We start from the raw sequence: 18,282 nt of genomic DNA on the forward strand, positions 1-18,282 counted from the left end.
AGTGATGATATATGCCAGGAGAAGGCTGCAGTGATGATAGCTGCAGAAAAGACTGCAATGCAATAAGAGACAAAGCTGTTGCTGTGACCTGTATGCCTGGAGGGGTCACTGTGGTAAAGGTTGCCATGCAGTAAGGGCCAAAGCCTAGTGTGAAATTAAGAGATTGTATTGAAACTGAATACTCTATTTGCATGTTTGCGTGATCACACTTGTGATGAATCATCAATCTAAAATGAAAGGAAATACATTAAATAATACAAATTGAAATTTCATACAGCTGACAGCCATGCTGTGAATTACGGATTTTGTTGCATATAATTCTGCCAAGGAAATGAAGAAATTACGTGGTATTGCCTCAATCATTTACACTAGTATACATATAAAATTAAACTGCTCATGTATAAGGGCTGCTATGTTCATTTGGTCTGCCTAGTTTCCGGCCTGTTTTTATTTTATTTTTTTAATATATTTTTATTGGTTATCAGCCAAGTGGCAACATTTAACTGAGATACATGATGTTACATTATGTCCAACATATATTATATTTGTGAGTTTACGGGTGTACATTTTGCGAGTCCAGTGCAAGTGCACTGTTGCCCGATTCGGCCTAGGGGCCATGCTTCCAAACATGAAGTACATTGTACATTTGCAAAGGTTATTCAAAAAACTAAAGATATAGAGAAAAAGAGTTAGATAGGAGCTAAGGCGGCAACGGAGGACCCATTTCGATGGGGGGGGGGGAGGACCGGCGAGAGGGACAGCCGACCCCAGAGAGAGGGCGAGAGCCAGACACCAGCGAGGCCACGGCTGCCATCCGTGAGCCGCGCATAACAGTAGCGCGTACATCTCTTCAATTACGTCGCCTCAGCGCTCGGTCTTGTTGTCCCCGGCCAACAGGGGGCCTGCCCACCATTCGCTGTGTGTTGCTGAGCTTGGGCAGCTGGCCGCAATAGGAGGGATCAGCAAGTTTCAAGTTCACCCGACCCCCATGTCCTCTGGCGCACCACAGGGCACCCCCGTAGCACCCAGGGGCATACACCAAGAGCACCTGAGTTTATATTGGTACAAAATCTTTTTTTTAATTTTTATTATTACCTTTTTTCTCTCCCCACCCACGTGCCCCTCTATCAAGCGATATGATTCTGTTTTATTATGGTCCTTAATGTGTCAGTTATCTCATTCTCGACTGTTTAGGGAGGGCGATCATCGTCTTTATTTTCTATGGCTAACAAAAATGACTGCCATACCTCTAGGCCTTTAACTAGTATACCCTTATCCAGTAAATTCTGTAATGTCTGTATTTCTGCTTTGGTCCACCGTGTTACCTCTTCTCGCCACTGGGTAACACCTGGAGCGCCAGGGGCCTTCCATTTCATGGCAATGAGGCGTCTGTACAGCACCAACGCCAAGGCAATGCATTTATATGTGCGTTTGCGTTTCTTGGGGCGGGGAGTTATACCCAGCAGGCATACCTCCGGAGTGGGAGTTAGCGAGGTATTTGTCCATTCAGCTAGCAACGTTATTATCTCTATCCATGTATTCCGAATCGGGAGGCATTCCCATGTCATGTGATAGAAAGTGGCCTCTACTGTGTCGCATCTGGGGCATGTTTGCGGTGAACTGGGGAACATGTGTGTTAAGCGGTGCGGAGACAGGTAAGTCTGATGCACGTAATTAAGCTGTGTGTACCGAAAGCGGGGATTACGAGAAACCTCTCGTGTCATTTCCAGCGCTTGCTCCCAAGCAGTTATGGACAGTGGTTCCGGTAGCACTTGGTCCCACTTATTTTTTGCTTGCTCCTGTTTGTGTTCCGTCTGGGATGTCAGGATGTTGTATATATTTGATATTCTTGATGGGGCGTTTGTACACTCCAACAGCTCATGTAGCAGAGGAGAAACATCTGGTTCGGAGTTGCCGTTTCTCCAATATTCACGCATTACCTGCCTGACTGCTCCGAAGGCTATGAATCCTCCCCTACCCAACGCGTGCCTGTCGGCTAGTGCCTCATAAGTTAGGATTTGTCCGTCCTGGAAAATATCTCCTAGTGTGTGTATACCCCTGTCGCCCCACGTATTCAGGCCCACTTTGGCTGCTATTTTTGCTAATTTCGAGAGAGCCAACAGTGGTATCCTAGGTGAGTACTGCTGATCTTTTGCGCCTTGCATCACATATCGGCCCCAGGCCCAGTGTGCCGTGTGCAGCAGCACATTACCAGTGTGTGCTGGGTCGGTTCGATTCATGAGGTATTGTATTATTTCTGTACCGCCGAGCTCCAACAGCACCTTCTGAGCTTCAGCCCCAGGTGGGTTACCGCCCCATGTGGATATCCAATGTATCTGAGCAGCCGCGTAGTACGCTTCAAATTTGGGGGCCCCCATTCCCCCCCGCCCGGAGCGGTTGGAGCACTTTTGTCAAAGCAACGCGTCTTCGGCCATTTCCCCATATTAAATCCGTTAATAAAATGTTCAATAGTCTAAAGAACGAACTCGGGAGTACCAAAGGCAATGACATGAAATAATAAAGTAGGCGAGGCAGCACTATCATCTTTGCTATAGCCACTCTACCCATAGGGGAAAGTGGGAGCGAGCACCAGAAGGGTAGGGAGCCCCTCGTTGATCTGATCACGTGGCCAAGGTTGCCGTCTCTAAGATCTTGAGTGTCGTGGTATATATTTACGCCAAGATATTTAAATGTTGTGTGACACCATTTCAAGCCACCTAGACCCGCTGGTGCACTAGTCGCCTCGGGGACTGGGCGCATCGGAAAAATACAGGATTTCGTCCAGTTTACTGTTAACCCGGCCACTGAGCTAAATTCCTCTAGTAGATCTAACAATCCCGGGAGGGCTACAGTATGATCCCGTAGGAAGATCAGCGCATCATCCGCATATAAGGAAACTATCTGATGTGTCTGGCCATCCATGACACCCCATACAGGGGCCATCATGCGAAGGCGGGCAGCCAAAGGTTCAATCGCTAATGCGAATAACAATGGAGACAGCGGACATCCCTGTCTAGTTCCTCTACCAATGCTAAATTTCTCGGATATCTTATCGCCTGTCTTAACCCTAGCCTTGGGGTCAGTATATAATGTTCTCACCCATCTAACATATGTTTGCCCGAAGCCCATCCGTTTGAGTGTCTCTATTAAAAAAGGCCAGCCCAGCGTGTCAAACGCCTTTTCTATGTCCAGTGAGACTACAACCTGCAACTCATCCTCCACCGGGGGATTTCTCATTAGGCGTAATAAATTCCTGATGTTGCTATATGTATTGCGACCGGGTATGAAGCCTGCTTGGTCTTGATGTACTAACTCTGCCATGCATGGGAGCAAGCGATTGGCCAGTATTTTGCCGAGTAATTTGCAGTCTGTGTTCAGTAATGATAGTGGTCTGTATGACCGGACATCCAAAGGATCACGGCCTGCCTTCGGTAACACTGCTATCAATGCTTCACGACATGTATCAGGAAGTAGGCCTAGTTCGAGAGCTTCCTTTAGCATTGCCAGATATGGTGCTAAGATCTGCGGTTGAAACGTGCTATAGTATTCTATGGGTATACCATCACTGCCCGGTGCTTTGCCGTTAGCCAGTTGTAGCAATGCTCGTTGGATTTCAGCTATCTGTATTGGGCTGTCTAGTTCTATAGCTTGAGTGTCTGACAGGTGGGCCAGGGTGACACCATTGAAGAAGCTGCTTAATTGAGCATTGGTGGGCGGCGGCCGAGCCCGATACAGTGAGCTATAATATTCTTTGAAAGCATTGTTTATCTCTGCCTGTGTATTAACTATCCTACCTGATTCCAGTCGGATAGCACCTATGGGGGTGTTCCGGCGTTCGTTTTTTATTAGCCAAGCTAATAATTTACCGGATCTATCACCCTCCGCGTGTGTACGGGCCATATAATGTCGATAATCAAAATGTCCGAGGCGGTTATCCGCCTCGGTCCATTTAGATCGCATGTTAGTGAGGGTGTTTGTTGTTATGGATCCTGTAGCATGTTCGCCTTCAGCTAACTGTATTTCTTGTTCTAATGCTCGGAGTTCGCGCGTGAGAGTTTGCCTCACTCCCACTGTGGTTGATATGCATACCCCTCTTATTACTGTCTTATGTGCATCCCATTCAATGGCCCTTGAGCTGGCCGTCCCTTCGTTCGTTGCGAAATAGGTTGAGATGTGTGTGGCAATGTCCTTCCTGAAAGGGGGATCCTGCAGTAGGAGTGTTTGCAATCGCCAAGTAGGAATACATGAGCGAGGTCTGCCCCATCTCATTTGTACTATGAGTGGGCAGTGATCTGATATTACCTTGGCAGAGTATTCCGCTCTCGTAATTTTATGTGTTAGACTCTGTGAAGTTAGGATGAGGTCTATTCGGGTATGTAATAGGTGTACTGGGGAGTAGTAGGAATACACCTTTTCATGTGGGTGTAAGTGCCGCCATATATCAATCAGACGTCGCTCTTCCATCCATGCGCCCAGTATTTGGGCATTTTTCATTGTTGGGGCGGCCACTAGCGGGGGGTGTGATCTGTCTTCAACTATGTTGGGAACGCAGTTCATGTCCCCTCCCCATATGCATGGTGAAGTTAGGTCGTGGGTTAATTGTAAGGCCTTAGTTTGTAAAAATTCACCTTGTTTAATGTTCGGGACATACAGCCCACTTATCACGAGTTCCTCTCCATCCAACAGTCCCCTTAATTGCATAAATCTGCCCTCCTTGTCTTTTGTACTGTGTTGTACTGTGTAAGGGACACCTGGCGCTATCCAAATCAGTACCCCTCTGGCAAAGGAGGAATCGCCAGCACTGTATATTGAGCCCTTCCAGCACTTTTCTAACCGAGCAGCCTCTGTAGACGTAATGTGCGTTTCCTGTAGTATAGCTATATGTACGTGATGTCTTTTTAGAAACGCGTGTATTCTATGACGTTTGTTTATCCCTGCCATGCCCCTCACATTCCAGGTTATGATATTATAAATGGGTTCCTTATTCATTGTTATGTTGAGACGCGGGGGACTACCCAGACCGCCTCGGATACGCTCGCCCCCCCGTGCCCACCTCCGCCCCCCCCGACCCCGGCCGCCAGCCCCCCATCCCTACCCAAAGGCTCTGAGAAATAAAAAGTAGGCCATAGTGGCCTAAAGATAGAAAAAGGAGAGACAGATATAACAACAAAAAGGATATTGCAGACTGTATGCGTCCGCTAAATAACATGGCACAACCGGTGCCTAAAGTGAATTCCGCAAAGGACAGTTCCATTCGGATACCGTTTAGGTATGTGGGGCGTGGATTCTCTGGCGTCGATCCCTTGGATGGCCCACCTACAGGATGCTTCCTGTTACTTCAGTATCATTCGTCTTGTGCAGTGATCGGTGAATCAGTCCTCTACGTTCTGGCCATTGCATTCGTGCACTGTGAAGCCAAGTGGCAGCAGCCCAGCGCCGGTGGCACGACGCATCTTAATTGCTGCCGCTGTCGATGGGGGTCCGCGGATGCCAGTTCCTCGTTCTTAAAGTTCATCCGCCGATCGCGGTGTGAGATCTGGGCCCACTAACAATGGAGAGGGGGATGGACTTGTGTCTCCCTCATGTGATGCGGAGTCATTAGTGTCCGTTTCGCTCCTGGCGTCTAGCAACCCACGGGCGAATGAGTTTGTGTCTTTTATTGTTTGCGCACGATCCAGCGCCATTTGCGCTTTTGTGGGACGAGAGAATGTTTTGGGGTTTTTCCCTTTTTTCTTCCTGGAGTTAGCGACAGTCCATTCTTCAGATACAGCGACTTCCTTGGTCGGATCGACCAGTCCTTTAGCATGGATCCATGTCCATGCATCCTCTGGAGTGGGGAACATTAGGATTTTCTCGTCCATGACGATTCGTAGTCGTGCTGGAAACATGAGGGAATAAGTAATGCCTTTTTCGCGCAACAGCTGCTTAATCTTGCTATACGCGATTCTTCTGCTTTGTACCTCCATTGTGTAATCGGGGTAGGCAGTTACTCTGTTGTTCTCAAACATAATCTGGTCAGACGTTCTGAAATGCTGAAGAACTAAGTCTCTGTCCCTATAGTTTAGGAAGCGACCTATTAGAGGACGGGGTGGAGCTCCGGGCTTTGGTGGTCTGCCCGGTATTCTGTGCGCCCTTTCGATCACTGGTAATGTGTTTGGGTATTGCTCTTTAAGTGTGTTCCTCAACCAGGACTCTAAGAACTCTTCTGCTTTAGGTTGCTCGCTTCTCTCTGGGATTCCGAGGAATCTGATGTTGTTTCTTCTGGAGCGTCCTTCAGCTTCCTCTGCTCTGCGTTGAAGTAGAGTTATGTCTAGTTCAATTTTTTGCATTTTGATTTTCATTTCTGCTACCTCTGGTTGGATGATTTTCAGTGACGTTTCAGTGTCTTGAACCCTTCCGGTTAATTTGCGGTGGTCGACCCGCAGCAATGAGACTTCCTGTACTGCGGCATCAATTTTCCCTTCGAGCGAGGATTTGGTATCCATTATAGCTTGCATAATTTTATCAAATTGGAGGGAGTGTGTGCGTAATGTTTCATGCAGCTGTAGCTGGTCGGACGGTTGGAGAGGGTCACCCTCTCCGGTAGCCCCCGTTTTGGGGTGTTTTGGTTTGACCATGGTAGTTTTGTTGGCCTGCGCCAGTACGTTGCTCCAGGAATTGTTATTTGCCGAAGGTTTCCGCCCCCGTCCTCAGACTTCCCTAAGCGCGTCTCCAGATGCTCTTTGTCCGTAGTTCAGAAGGAATTAGTGTATACCCGTTTTAGTGTCAGTGTCTATTTGACTTCTCTGAGTTCTTGCTCCGAATTTTTGACTTGTAGACCCAGTCTGATACCTCTCTGATTCTCCCTGCGCAGCAGCCGCCGCTCCTGGTCACAGCAGGACTCAGTTGGGCCCCTTGTCGTGCGTGTTGTCCCTCTTCAGAAGGAGCGATCCAACGCTCAGTACCTCGCCAGATTCCCAAAATGCGAACGTTGATAGTGCCCTTGGTGATTGCTGTGGTCCGGCGAGGTGCGACGTAGTCCGGCGCTGCACAGCCCAGTAATAGCTCCGGTTCTGTCGGAGAGCCGCTATTTCACTTCCTTCCCTGCACTCATAACCTCGGAGCCCTTTGCTTGAAGTGGAGGAGCGCCTAGAATGCAAGGGTTCCTTCTCCGATTAGGACTGTTGGCGCACGAGTTTAGTTTCCCGGAGTGCCATAACCGCCGTGGATCAATGGAGGGCAAACCATGACTGCCCAAGGCAATGACGGTCAGGGACAACTCTGTGTGCCTACTCAACTGGATAATCCGGGGGTGGTGCCCTCCTCGTGCTAGTTCCACCGTAGTTCCCTTTATTTACGCTGGCCTCTGGGAAGAAATCCCTCACTCTCACATTGCGACTCGATCTGTGTCGCCGATAGAAATGTGGGTTCACCACGCCGCGAGAGTCATAAATACCCTGGGCCCAACCGGCGAGCCCCCTGGCAGGCTCCCAAGTAAACTCTAGCCCGTCGGCTGTACCTCACACGCCGGAAGCCCTCCCGGTTTCATTCGTTATAATGCTGTTGCCTCATCGTGAACAGTCCGCCGCCATGCGAGTGTAGTGTTCCAGCGCCATGAGGGGCCGCGGTGTTTTACCTCCGGCGCCCTCTGATGGGGGCGCCCAACCCGTTAGCTGATCCGGGAGGGCGCACCGCGTATCGAGGAGTCCGGGCGCGGCCGCAGATCTCCGAGCCGGGCGTCTAATGCCGTAACGGCTGCTCCAGTGTAAGTCCAGTGCAAGTGGGGGTCGCGCTCTATCCCTTCGTAACGGCGCTGGGTCGCCGCTACTCACAGCCTCCCGCGCCCCCACAATGTCCAGCGGGTCCCCCTCGGCCCAGCCCCGAGTCTCTGATGCCCGGGGGGGGAGGCCGGGCCCTGGCCCCGATAGGAAGACTCACCCGCCGCGGCCACGGTCCCCAACACTGTAGGCCGCAGTTCCTTCACGGCCTCCAAGGCGATCCTGGCGTCACAGAAAGAGTCACCGACTCGGGCAGTGGTCCCAGCGAATGGAGTAGATAGCACCGAAAGAGTACGAAAAAAGAAAAAATGGCTGCCGCGGCCCGTTAGTTCTGTGTGCACGACGCGGCCTCCAGGCCGGCCGCGACGCTGAAAGTAGCCCCCTGCAAGCGGGGGGAAGGTCGGGCGTCGGTCCCATCCGTGGCCATCTCTCCCGGTGGACGGGCGGAGCCCAAGCAGCCTCGCTCCGTTAGGACGCGAGGGAAGAGGGGCGGCGCCACCGCAGGGAGAGCGCGGCCGGAGCCGCTTTTGTAGGGCAGCACCTCTTGTGCCTCCGATGAGGCTCAGGCACCGGCAGTCCGCCACCGTTGTCCCACCCGATCCCAAGCAGCAGCTACGGGATGCGGTGGATCCAATAAAGAGCACATAGCGAGCGAGGCGGCCACAAGACGGATGAGGGACGCGGTCGGCCAGGTACGCTCCGACGGCCGCAATTCTGTGTTTCCTCCGCGCTTCCGTTTTACAGCCTCTGTGGCACCGGACAGCAACGCGGCCCCCCGGCGGCACCCCAGGCGATCCTCGCTCCCCACAAAGGGGGGGCCAGGACACTTCTATCAGGATACTTGTGTGGGCCAGGGATCGGAGCTGCAGTTTATGCTGCTGCTCCGGTTGCCATCTTGGCCACGCCCCCCAGTTTCCGGCCTGTTAACACAAAGTTGAATCCCAATTCTACTTTTACTCCTTCAGTACCATGTCTCCTGAAGGTCCACCACAGCACATTCTGAATGTGTTTATTGGTTTTGCCCCCACCACTCACTGGCCACTAGGCTAACATGCTATTGGAGCAATGCAGGGGTTAGGTATATCTGTATTTGTAAAGAGAATAATTCTCAGTATTAAACATGTATGCCACACCATCACTGAAACATGAGCATTTATTTGAAATAACCACTTAACATAAAGGGCAGGACTGTGACTGGGTGGTTTTGTAATGCCATCTAAACAGGAACTTAGATCCAACTAAATAACTGGAAGGAGCAACTATCTTCCTTTAAACTGCATGGGAGGGATCCTATGGAGGAAAGGGAGATCTATAATATTTGACTGAACATCTCTAACTTAACATGCTCTCAGAATAGGACCTAAAAGTATTTGCTAAATGTATTACATCCTGAAGTCTAGAGACACTAGCGGAGGCACAGTGTAACACACAGAACTCTTGAGGAAATAAATGTACCACTTCAGCATATTCGGAGGTGAAAGATGGGCCACATGACCTCATACAGGAACTCATCAAATTCTTGGTGGAAGTGGAGGGAATGTCCTATGAATGTTTCAAACCTTTATAAGGTAATGGCAGTTCTAGAGGATCTGAAAAGGCAACAAATACGGTTACATTCATAGCAAGGAAAGACATAGCTATATGACCTTAATAAGTAAATCATGTCATTCAGTGAAGAAACAACAACAATGGAAAAACTCTCAGCCAACAACATAACTCATGTCAATGCAAATTGTGTTCCCCCTGACCAATGTGGCACTCATCTACAGAAAATCCACAACACTCTAGCAATAACACACAAAATCAAGGGCCTGCTAGACATTCTCACAATTGATGAAGAAAAGGGCTCTGATTCTCTGTTAATGAGCTATATGTTTAAGGTACAGGGTAAAATGAGTCTTTGAAAGAAATTCTTAGAATAAGTACCATTTACTGTATGTTGAGCCAGAGGCTTACCGTGAGGTGAGCGGCTGTACCTCACATTCATTTCCAATCACAGAAGGCACCAGGCAGGGTGTCCCCTTAGGACCACATAGGTTCATATTTGATCTGTAGCAAATCACTGAGCTGTCAGGTAAGACTCCTTAATGAGATTTCCATGGCACTGGTTTGGGGAGTATTATTTGTTTGTCTGGCTTTAGCCACACTTAGGAGAAAATGGTTGAAACCCCTCTACTTGTATTTTAATATTTGTTCTCCCGGAGACGCCTTGGAAGTTGTATATAATCCTCCAAATTAATTATTTTGTTTTAAGATTTTTAAATGTTTTCAGTCTTTTTTAAACCTTTTCTAAGTCTTCTTTGTATTGGTGGTATTCAAGATGACTAAGTGAATCATCAAGAGATCTTTGAGGATTAGTATTAGATTTTTATCTCATGTTCCAAGGTTGTTGAGTTTTCTTCAACTGTACGGCAGAGTATGAAAAAGTTCTAAGATGCACCCCTGATGTACGGTGGGTTGGCTGTCTTTGATTTTATTGATCACTTACCTTAGAATGGAAGTTTGCGTTGCACAAATATCCTTATTGAAGAAAACTCTACTGTGCGCTAGGGATTCCAAAAAGATTGGTCTTTTTTCAGGTACTGTTTTGCAATGTTTTGATGCGCTGTACGGTCTTACTCGCAAAGAACTAACGGGGCTGAGGTTTGCACAATAGAAGCTAATTCCTTCTCTATCCTGCTGTATTTGTATAATTTTAAATCGCTTCTCATGACAATTTCGACTCTAATACAATAGAAGGGCTGGACTACTAGCAACTTCTTTATTCTGCCACATTTCCACAGATCAACATACTGGGGCTAGAGAAAGCAGTATGCAATAGTTCCAGGGTTGGAATGCCTTTGAGTCTGGGCAAACCTACTAACTTGCATGTTCACCACCTCTTCTCTTATCTTATCTTTCCCATACTGAGAAAAGATGGAAATGTATTCCTAACATGGGCAGAATTAGAAGTTCTTCCAGGGTTGGGAAAACAAATTGGTTGGAGGGAAAATGAACCTGCAAACACTCAATAGATTTTTGCATAAGTAAACCTTCACGTGCCTATTTGCTCATACTAAAATACAGTTCACAAATATTTTCTAGGAGCACGATTTCCTGGTCTATTTCTGTAAGTTCATGCAAGCCATAATTCTGGTACCAATGCAACAACATATGCACTTTTGTGGCTTTCTTTAAGAATCGGGCCCCTATTTAGGTCTGGTGTTAACCAAGATCTTTTGCTTTTATTAAAATTCTATTTCTCTCACTATCCATCTATCATCTGGCTTTACTGTGAGTGATAGCATTGTGCTCTTTCACAAGGAGCGTATAGGCACACAAAGTAGTTTTGTTCAGTGCCAAGAACTAATGTGGCAATGTGTGCTTTTTGAGAAAACGCAAACTTATTTTTGTGTTTTGCCAATGTTTGCTACAACGGTGAGGATCTGGCAGCTCCCAAAACAATAATGTTTTACAAAAGCTATGTCAAAACAAGAAACGCACTGACAAATCCAAATCGGACTGCTTGTTTATTTTTAAGTTTCCCATAATCTTGTTGAAACTGGTTGCACTGATTTTCCATTATGAATATTTTTGGGAAATATTAGCATGCATCAACAAGTTACTAAATGAGGCTTCAAAGAAATAGTACCTAAAGTTTCACAGCAATTTAGCACAACATTTTTTGCTAGTTGAATTCCGTTTCTGCACATATTTTTTGAAAGCAAAGAACCATTAATCTTGATTATAAGCTTCTGCAAAAATTTGCATCTAATCAGAGAGCATTCTGGGAGCATTATATGTAGCCTCATATTGTTCAACTTTGCAAATGTGTGTGAACACATTTTTTTACTGGAACCACTGTCAGTTGTGCAGACCGAGATTATCAAATTTATCTAAAGCGCTCTCCCTAATAATAAAGGCTGTGCATTAATGAACCATAGATACAAGTTCAAACAGCATTAACATATGGACACAAATATCACCTCAACTGCAGACAGTTCCCTTCCCTGTAAACTGGTAGTCAAAGGGTTTGTGGTGCAGGGGATTGGGGTTACTTGTCCCTAGGACAAAATAAACATGAAAACACTTGGGTACCCTGGACATAATGGTTAAGTCCTCGGCTGCAGCGCTGCTGTGCCGAGAACATAAGTATTACATCCTGCACCCAGCCCACAGGGAGTGGGTCTCCCACCCCGCTCCCCTGCCCTGCCACCTCTGACCGCCCCCCCCCAGTGACATCAGCGCGCAATTGTACGGTGACCTCATCAGAGGTCGCCCCCATCGAGCTGGAAGCATGGGTTCCAGCGCAACCCGAGGAGAAACTGATTTGTTTCTCCTCAGCCAGGGGAAAGGGGCAGGTCATTCCTGGAGCACCGATTTCTATTTGGGCCATCTGCCCCCAAGTGGCGCAGAAACCACTTAGGCACCAGGGATTGTTGTGTGTGTTTTTTGGGGGTTGGCCCCTTGAGTAAGGGTCACTCCCCATGGGGGCACATTACGTTGAACATTTTTATTAGGCCCTTCTGAAAGCCCACGAGACACCAGGGAAGATTTATTTATTTTTTTAAAGAGGGTGGGGTATGGCCATACCCACACCCCCAAATAAAGTAGTTCTGCCCACTGGCCGGCAGATGAGGCAAAAACTCCACTCCCGGGCGGTGGGGGAGGGGCAGAAAGCCTACTAAATGCCAGGGAATTAAAAAAAAAAAATAAAGGGGCGGGAGCTGCCAACCAGTATGGGCATGGTTATGCCCCCCACCCCAACTGAAGGGAGTAACAGTCTTTCAGACCCCCCCTTGCAAACTAAAGGAACTTATCCTAATGGCAAGCAGAGGACATTTGATTATTTTGGGCTTTGATTTTACATTTGGGCCAAGGGAGCATGGCTAACTCTAAATATCATCCCACTTTGAATGGTGAGCAGCTGCACTTTTTGGACTTTGGGACTCTGCCACCTACAAAAGTCTACCAGACCTAGACAAATCTGAAAACTAAACATCTGGGTGAGTACAGGGTCGTGTTTCACATGCACCCCACACCATTTTCTTACCCACAATGCCCTGCAAACCTCCAACTATGCTTGAAATCATGCATTTTCCCTACATTTTTGTGTTGGAACCTTCCGGAATCTGCAGAAATCCACAAAATTCCTACCACCCAGCATAGTCGCATCTATACCTATAAACATTCTCCCCCCCCCCTTGTCAGCCTAAAAACATTTTTCTTCTTCAAACTCCCATTTTGGACCCACTTTGGTTCCCTCTTAATTTTGACATGTTTTTGGCCCTTCCCTGCCACAGGCACTTGGCCCACCTACACAAGTGAGGTATCATTCTTTTTGGGAGACTGAGGGGAACGTTGGGTGGTAGGAAATTTGTGCTGGTGAGGTGATACCACACAGAAATGTGAGGAAAATGTACTTTATTTTGCTAAATTTAAGGTTTGCTGAGGATTCTGGGTAAGAAAACACCAGGGGGCCCACACACGTCTCACCTCCATGGACTTCTGCACTTGTCAATCAATCAGGAATTCGTAAAGCGCACTACTTACCCGTGAGGGTCTCAAGGTGCTGAGGGGGGGGGGGGAGGGGGAAGGAGTTGGGAGGGAGGTGCTGCTACTGCTTGAACAGTCAGGTCTTGAGAAGTTTCCTGAAGGTAAGGAGGTCTTTGGTCTGGCACAGGTGGGTGGGAAGAGTGTTCCATGTTTTGGCGGCGAGGTGCGAGAATTATATACCGCCGGTTGTAGTTCTGCGGACGCGTGGGACGGTTTCAAGGACGAGGTCGGCGTAGCAGAGATGCCGGGTCGGGGTGTAGGAGACTCATCTGTTGAGGTATTCTGGTCCAGTGTTATGCGGTGCTTTGTGAGAGTGGGTGAGGAGTTTGAAGGTGATTTTCTTGTTGACTGGGAGCCAGTGAAGGTTTTTCAGGTGGTCTGTGATGTGGCAGTGGCAGGGGATGTCCAGGATGGCGTTCTGGATGCGCTGTAGCCTCTTCTGGGGTTTGGCCGTGGTTCCTGCATAGACGGCATTGCCATAGCTCAGCTTGCTACTTACGAGGGCTTGGGTGACTGTTCTTCTGGTTTCGGTGGGTATCCATTTGTAGACCTTTCGAAGCATGCAGAGGGTGTTGAAGCAGGAGGAGGAGATGGAATTGACTTGCTGGGTAATGGATAGTGAGGGGTCCAAGATGAATCCTCGGTTGCGTGCGTGGTCGGTGGGAGTCAGAGTGGTTCCGAGAGTGGCAGGCCACCAGGAGTAATCCCATGCGGAGGGGGTGGAGCCGAAGATGAGGACTTCTGTCTTGTCGGAATTGAGTTTGAGGCAGCTGCTCTTCATCCATTTGGCGATGGCCTTCATTCCTTCGTGGAGGTAGGTCTTGGCGGAGTCCTTGGTGAGGGAGAGGATCAGCTGGGTGTCGGTGTATGAGATGATGTTGAGGTTGTGGGATTGGGCGATAATAGCGAGCGGGGCCAAGTAGACGCTGAAGAGGGTCGGGCTGAGGGACGAACCCTAGGGTACGCTGCAGATGATTGGAATGGGGGGAGGCGGACTCTCTGGGTTCTGCAAGTGAGAAAGGAGGTGACCCAGTCCAGGGCTCTGTCGCGGAATCCAGCATTGCTGAGGTGTGAGTGTAGGATGTGGTGGCAGACGGTGTCAAACGTAGGCGAGAGGTCCAGGAGGATGAGGGCCGCGGTTTCGCCGCTGTCCAGTATGGTTATGATGTTGGTGGCGACGATGAGGGCAGTTTTGGTGCAGTGGTTGCTGAGGAATCCGGATTGGGAAGGGCCCAGGGTGCGGTTATCCTCGAGGAAGCGGGTTAGTTGTCTGTTGATATCCTTATCGATTACTTTTTTCAGGAAGGGGAGCAGGGAGATAGGCCGGAAGTTCTTGAGGTCTTTTGGGTCCGCCTTGGGTTTTTTGAGGAGGGCATTGATCTCGGCATGTTTCCAGCTCTCAGGGAAGGTGGCAGACTCGAAGGAGCTGTTGATGATCTTCCGTAGTTGGGGTGCGATGACGGAGCTTGCTTTGTTGAGGATGTGGTGAGGGCAGGGGTCAGATGGAGAGCCGGAGTTGATGGTGTTCATGATTTCGATGGTGTTGTTGATGGGGGTCCAGGAGAGCAGGAGGTTGGTCGGAGGTGAATCCGTGGTGTTGGTGGTTGCCAGGGGCGTCTGGGTGCTGAAGCTATTGTGGATGTCTGCAATCTTGCGGTGAAGTAGGAGGCTAGGGAGTCGCAGAGGTCTTGGGATGGCGGGATGGCGTTGGCATTGGAGCTGGGGTTGGAGAGTTCCTTCACAACATTGAAGAGCTCCTTGTGGCTGTGAGCGTTGTTGTTGATTCGGTCTTTGAAGGCGGTTCTGTTGGCGGCTCGGATGAGTTGTTGGTGTCTGCGGATGGCGTTTTAGAAGGCTGTGAGGTTGTCCAGAGTCTGATCCTGGCGCCACTTTTTTTTTTTGAGTCTTTGGCAGCTTTGCTTAGATTCGTGGAGGTCGGCGCTAAACCAGAAGGCCTTTCTGTCGGTGCGTGTGTTGGAGGGATTCTTGATTGGGGAGAGAGTATTGGCACAGGTGTTGACCCATTACCTGAAGCTGCGGGCAGCTGCATCAGTGTCGGTGGTGTCGATGAGTGGGTTCTGGTAGAGGGTCCCGATAAGTTGGTCTTCGGTGACCTTGTTCCAACTGCGGTGGGGGATCCGTTGTGGGTGGTGGTGTGTTGGGGGTTTCTTGAAGTAGAAGTGGATGCAGCGGTGGTCTGTCCAGTGGAGTTCAGTGGTGTAGCTGAAAGAGGCGTGATTGCTGGGTGTGATGCTATTAGTTGTGTTTGACCAATGACTTTGTGTTTCACCACTGCGCATATTAGTTGCTCAATGTTCACCAGTAGCACATTATATGTTTTGTTCAGTTTAGCCGCCTATTGGCTTTGACATGGCATTAGCCATTACATTCTGTATTCAGCTTAGCTGCCTATTGGCTTTGACATGATATTAGACATTACATTCTGTATTCAGCTTAGCTGCCTATTGGCTTTGACATGATATTAGACATTACATTTTGTATTCAGCTCAGCTGCCTATTGGCTTTGACGTGATATTAGACATTACATTTGATATTTAGGTTAGCTGCCTTTTGTCTTTAACGTGGAGTTAAACATTGCAGTTGAGACATTAGATGTCTGTGTTCTTCCAAGCTGTGGTTTTCCACAAGATTAACCAAGCTGTTTTCTTCCCACCAGACTAGACCTGATAAGAGAGAGTACATTTGGTGTTTTCCTTTCTGCTCAGGCTTGGGAAGAGGAGAAGTCTAGGAGATCTGGCCAGTCTCCAAAGGCTTGCGTAGTTTTCCCGAGTCTGAGTTAAGGGGGCATGCTTTTGTAAGGCTGACTCTGGGCTACAGTGAGTTAGATTCGAATCTGCTTGACTTCAGGCTGGAACTATGCGCCAGTTGCCAGTCTCCCGTGTGGGTAGATAATCTCTTTCTCGCAGTTGACCGGAGTCATCAACTTGCAGACCCCAGAAAGATGAAGCTGAAGATAGGTCCTACTTGCTCATACGGTGATGAATTTTAACTTTTATGCTTTGCTAATATAATCTGCTGTGTACATTGCAACTGAGAAGTACTGGGATATATTTTGTTTTCATTGCTGCGACTACTTTTACTCTTTTGAACGTGTGCTTGAAGTCTATTAATTTGTCTCTCAAGAACTTGTGGGTGGGGAAGAATTAACAACAATAAAGGTCTTCTTTGAACTCAGAAGTGCATTCCAGAGAGGTTCTGTAAGCTCTGATATGAGATAAGTAGGAAAGCAGAACACTGGGGAGAAAATAGGGTCGAGTGTGTGACGAGCAGTTTGAGGCTGAGGTTAGAGAGGTTGTCGAGCAGGGTGGTGGTGGTGTTGTCGTTGGTGTTCTCGAGGTGGAAGTTTAAGTCTCTGGGGAGTATGTAGTCAGTGGATGCGAGAGCATGCATGCTGATGAGGTCGGTGATGGAGTCGTTAAACTACTGTCGTGGGCCGGGGGGCCTGTAGATGAGGGTCCCTCAAAGGGTGGTGGTTGGGTCAGTGTGGATTTGGAAGTGCAGGTGTTCGGCGGTGCTGAGGGTGTCTTCGGTGTTGGTCGTGATCCTGAGGGGTGTGTTCTTGTGAATGATGGTGATGCCTCCTCCTGGTTTGTTGGGGCGGTCCCTGCAGGTGATCTTGTAGCCGTCCGGGATGGATATGGCGATGTCAGGCGCTAAGGAGGGGTTCAGCCAAGTCTCGGTCAGGAAGGCGACGTCTGGGGAGACTGAGTCGAGTAGATTCCATAGCTCTACTGAGTGCTTGTGGACGGAGCGGGTGTTGAGGAGGATACATCTGAGATGGTTGTGTCCTGACTTGGTGGGTGGGTCGTTGGCGTGGAGGCTGGTGAAGGTGCAGTTCTGGCAGAAGAAGGGTCGGAAGGCAGGCGGGAGGGCAGCCGGTGTTCAGGGCGCCGAGGGTGGTGGCGTCGTAGTGAAGATGTGCGTGGTGGCGGGGGGGCGTCAGATGGGAGCCAGGGGTTCTGGCACTGGGCGCAGATGGGCACAGTTCACACAGAGGCCGCCAGTAAGTGGGGGTGGGGGAGAAGAGAGGACAGCTGGGAGGTGGGAGGGGGACTAAAAACGGCACGAAAAAAAAGGGGTGGTGCCGAACAAGGGGGCAGAGGTGAAAAAAGGGGGCGGGCCGCGGGGGCAGCGGCGGGGGAGAGGGAGAGGGGGAGAGCGAAAGTGAGAGAGAGAAACAAGGAAAAGGAGCACTAAGGGGCAGTAGTGAAGCAGAGCAGAGAGCAAAGCAAAAGGAGGAGAGAGGTTAGAAGGTAGCCTAGTAGGAAAGCAGAGCTCTCCCACTAGACACCAGGGATGAGGCGCAGGCAGAAGCCTGCGGGTGGAGGAGGGCCTCGAACTCCTGACCGTGGTCAGGAGTTCAGAGGAGCCAGGGAAAGGGCCCTGCTTGCAGGTTGGAACCACGGGAGGCAGAGCAATGCACTGACCAGGTCAGTGGTATTGCTCAGCCTACCACACAGCAGCCGCCATTAAGTAGGGAGGTGGGGAGGAGGAGCGACAGCTGGGAGGGAGATGAAAAACGGTGCAAAAAAGGGGGCGGAGCCGCAGGGGCAGCAGCGGCGGGGGAGAAGGAGAGGGAGAGGGCGAAAGTGAGAGAGAGCGCGGAGTGAGAGAGAAACGAGGAAAAGGAGCACTAAGGGACAGTAGTGAAGCAGAGCAGAGAGCAAAGCAAAGCAAAAGGAGGAGAGAGGTAGAAGGTAGCCTAGTAGGAAAGCAGAGCTCTCCCACTAGACACCAGGGATGAGGCGCAGGCAGAAGCCTGCGGGTGGAGGAGGGCCTCGAACTCCTGACCGTGGTCAGGAGTTCAGAGGAGCCAGGGAAAGGGCTCTGCTTGCAGGTTGGAACCACGGGAGGCAGAGCAATGCACTGACCAGGTCAGTGGTATTGCTCAGCCTACCACACAGCAGCCGCCATTAAGTAGGGAGGTGGGGAGGAGGAGCGACAGCTGGGAGGGAGATGAAAAACGGTG

General features: G+C 49.4%; 1 protein-coding gene across 2 annotated transcripts in view; it reads right to left on the reverse strand.

Annotated features, from left to right (window-relative positions):
• ZZEF1 (zinc finger ZZ-type and EF-hand domain containing 1) overlaps positions 1–18,282 on the reverse strand; it is a 1,404,152-nt gene that overhangs the window by 1,369,159 nt on the left and 16,711 nt on the right. The window lies entirely within an intron of this gene.

The sequence above is a fragment of the Pleurodeles waltl genome, chromosome 3_2 (assembly GCF_031143425.1).
Source record: "Pleurodeles waltl isolate 20211129_DDA chromosome 3_2, aPleWal1.hap1.20221129, whole genome shotgun sequence".
In the NCBI taxonomy this organism is placed as follows: Eukaryota; Metazoa; Chordata; class Amphibia; order Caudata; family Salamandridae; genus Pleurodeles; species Pleurodeles waltl.